Below are 4,362 nucleotides of genomic sequence, written 5' to 3' on the forward strand. Positions count from 1 at the left end.
TCCTTATCACTTCCAGTCCATCAGAAGGTAAATCAGGATAACTACTTTCATAAGTGAGATATCGGCAAAACCTCTGTGAGTCAATCCAATAAAAAAAGACTATATCCAGAAGTGTCCTGAGGTGAGGTGACTAGTCAAAGCTAAGCCATGACTTGTTTGGTAGTGTGAAGAAGGAAAACAAAAGAAAAAAGAGGGGGGAAAAAAAGACAACATTCAAGTAAGCAGATCACAGAGCATAACCTCCAATCAACTCCTTTCAAAATAAGGGCATAACCATAAGTACCCATCAAAAACAAAACGAATAAACCAAAATACATGAGGAATTACAAGGTGCGGCAGCAGGGCATGCAGGGGCAGAACGATTGCCCAGATGGTTTAAGCTGTGCTAGAAAACCAAACTCATCAAAGAAAATCCCTTCAAATGATGTTAGCTCTAGTTCCTGCATAACAATCCCACCATTGTTCGCTGTCCATAGGAAGAGAACATAATCTCAATTATGTCAGTGTTGAACAGCTGCGGGATATCCAGTTTGGTACTGCAAAACTCAAAGCTAGTGCACAAGACGCTCTGAATTTCCTCTTCAAGGTGGAAGAATGTTTAAAAGAAGTGCACAGCATGGCATGATAGCACCTCCATAGAGAGAGAAAAGGGTGCATAACCTTAAAGCAAGAGAAGACTCCTAAAACCTTGGGGACCTGTGTCCGCATTCACAAAGAATCCTAAAATTAAAGGACAGTAGCTCTTAGAATTTCTAAAGTTTTAAGATTTTTCTTGGAATTTTACCATGTTAAGATAAAAGTTATTTACCAAGCATTCTTAGTCCTTAAGGGAGCTCCTAAATTGAAAATATGTCAGGAGTAGGGATGAAGATGTTTAGCAAGCTTAAATGCACGTTCACAGCAAACGTGAACAAAGTGAATATGAGTAATTGAAATGTTATCCCTAGGTAAAGGAACGTTCTGGAGCAAATTAATGGTTTTGATGTGTTTTGAGCGATGTGAATGCCACAATTTGGGTGAATAGAGCAAAGTAAAACTGCAAATAGAACGATTTTACTCGGGTTCAACAATTTAAACTTTCCTGTCCCGATGCCGGACAGCAGCTCCTCATTCTGGGCCCTGGAAAGATGGAAACACCACTAGAAGCAACTGTCATCCAGACCGTAGTTCGGCTTTCCGCATTACATGCAGCCCTGTGACTCGCTTGGTAAAATCCATGTCCACTACTTTGAGTTGAACAGACAAGATGAACCGGCAAATGGATGGACACTTCTCCTATATGATGATGCGGTGAAGCAAGATGGAGGAAAGTTGGCTTCATTGTAAGCATTAATTGTTTGAGAGAGTTGATCGCCTCTTGGGTCAAGCACCAAAGAGGCGATCAACGCGAAAAATTTGCTTGGTTCGCATTCAGTGTGAATGTACCTTGAAAGTGTTACAGAGAAGATAGCAGAAACAGATACCGCTGTTTGGGTAATTCTGCGCCTAAACAGTGAAGTAAATGAGCACATACGTACGCACACTTCTTCATCAACCACAAAATAATTATTATTTAGATGAGAAGAAACTTTTTCATCCTCTCAATAATAAAGATTCAAACAGAATTAGAAAAAGTTACTGAAAAATATATACATAAATACATATTCTAGAAAAATTAAAGTACAATAATATACAGTATATACATCAAGTGAAGATGTAAAAGAGTTGAGATATTATCTGCAATGTTGTACATGATCATGTCAGTAGCCTAATTGTCTAACTTCTGGGAAGTGGCTAAAGACTGGAAGACGGTTCCATGGAAATTTCCACTCGGGCGACAATTTTGTGCAAAGTTTGGTGAGTGTCTTGGTATTTTTAGGCTCTCAAAAAGCCAATACATATGGGAGCAAAATAAGAATTTCTGCACTGCTTGGGCCTAATTTTAAGCAGACTGCTGCAAAAACAGAAAAATGAGGTGTTTCAACTGGAGTTTTGTTTGGTCTAAACCTGAACAAATTAAGCAGATCTAAATAATTACTACAAATAGACTCATTATTTGCTAATTGTTGTGATCATTAACTCATGTCTAATTAATGCCAACGCATACCTTTAAAGTTGGAATCAGGTGCACATGTGCAGGAACTAGAACAAATGTCCTTTGTAGCCTATAAAAAGAGACATAGAGGGGAGACTAGGCTGATCTTAGAAGCTTTATGAATATATTTCTTCCTGCCATGATGAGTTCAGCTAGGATGCCCTGACCCAGTGACAGACACCATATTCATAATTTCAAACATACAATATCAAGAATTGGAAATAATTAATTTTTTTGTATACTTTTGACAAGAAAAGCATGAAAAAATGTATCTGATCTTTATCACAGTGATAAAAACAACATAGGATAGATCATAAAACAAACATCTCCCTTATGCATCTAAATTAAAATTAGTGACAACAACCACTTGATCCTCATTATTTGCCCTTTGTTTTCCACTTGATTTTATTCACATGGCCACTGGAATGGAACCTGAAAATGTTCACAGCTTTAGGGAAACCTCTGTTTTGGTAAAACAAGAGAGTTTGATCATAATAAGTTAAATTTCACCTCCGAAACATCCTCGACTGCCAGTGATAAATGATAAATGTCACAGAAAATTTGATTCAACTTTCAAATTCAAAATACTGGCAATATGTGTTTTTTACTTTGTGGTAGTATGCATTAAAGTGGCTTAAAAGCATTTCACATTCCTTCTCATCCTTTGATGATCTGTAAGGCAATTCCTTAAACAGAAAAAAAAAGGTAAGGGGTTTGAATATGGACAGCACTGGGATAAGAACAATTCTACTTACCAGTTTTTACCCATCTGATCAACTTAAATAGTAAACATTTGAAAACCCAGTAGTACTTTTTCACAATAACAATGCAGAAGAGTCCAAAAATAACAGCCATGCCAACAACCATTGCAACAAAAGTGTGAAAGAAGATCTGATGAAAGTTTTCTGTACCTGCAAACATAAATTAGACTAGATGCATGTTATATGATTTTGTAAAAATGCACAGGGACCACGTCCGGGATTTATTTTGTACGGTTCTACTCAAAGGACATTCACAAAGTCCAAAAGCAATGTTTTACAATGATTTTAATAACTCAGAATGATGTTTTTCCTCATTTAAATCTTGCTGTGCAGGTGATTTCAATGTGATCATAATTTTTGTCAGGATTAAAACCCAGGATACACCATCACCCACATCCTAGGGTGAATGTCTTTTTGAACTTCTATAATCTCTTCTTTGATTCCCCGACTAAAAATAGGCACATGTGAGGGGCAGTGGGTTTTCCTTGAAAAGATGTGTTTAACTGAAGCAGTTCAGATTTTGGAGTATTTTCTGTAAATATAAAAAGGCCGTAATTAGTTAAGTCAAATATCTATTGCACTGTAGTGTTGATTTGTAATAGCGATGACATACTGAACATCTTTAACTCAGCACATACCTTGACAAAGTAGAAAATTTCAGTGGTGGGTTTGTTGTGCATTTTTATAAATTCCGTACGGAGACAGCAACGACTGTCGTCATGATCTTTAATGTCTGTTATTTCTAAGGTGGAATTGTTCTGACCCAGAGCTGCCAACATATTTGCTCCACCCTTAAGTGTCCAAGACCATTGTTTTATCCGTGATGTAATTCAATTCAATTAAATTTTATTTATATAGCACCAATTCATGAAGTATGTCATCTCAAGGCAGTTTACAAAGTCAAATTCAATCAGATTATACAGATTGGTAAAAAATTTCCTTTATAAGGGAACCCAGCTGATTGCATCAAAGTCCCGCATTCACTCCTGGAGAAGAGTAGAGCCACAGGAAGAGTCGTCTGCATTGTCCATGGCTTTGCAGCAATCCCTCATACTGAGCAAGCATGAAGCGACAGTGGAGTAGACAAGATATCCTTTTTTTCCAGGAGTTGGGAGTAATCCTGTAATCCAGTAATCCAGACTGAACTATCAGGGCACAACAAGACAGGAACTAACTGACACTTTAAGGCTTTTTGTAATAGAGGCCTTCTTTCCCAAAACGCAGTGCTGCAATAACTAAAAAGGGATATAATAGGAGAGGTTAAGAACGAAACTTTTAATGAATACAAGAGACTGGAAATTAAGACAATAAACAATTTACAAACCAAAATCCAAAAGAAATTCATGCCCTCTTTTTATGTTCCTCTGATGCATTAATGATATAAAATGCTCCTCAATAGCTATGTTTACATGGGCATAAGTAATCGGAATAAAATGATTCATGTTAACATGACAGTCGGAAAATTGATCGGATTAAGCTAAACCGAAATAAAACTGTATTCTGAATGAGACAAAAAGTTTATGCCGA

Source organism: Fundulus heteroclitus, chromosome 3 (assembly GCF_011125445.2).
Source record: "Fundulus heteroclitus isolate FHET01 chromosome 3, MU-UCD_Fhet_4.1, whole genome shotgun sequence".
Classification (NCBI taxonomy): domain Eukaryota; kingdom Metazoa; phylum Chordata; class Actinopteri; order Cyprinodontiformes; family Fundulidae; genus Fundulus; species Fundulus heteroclitus.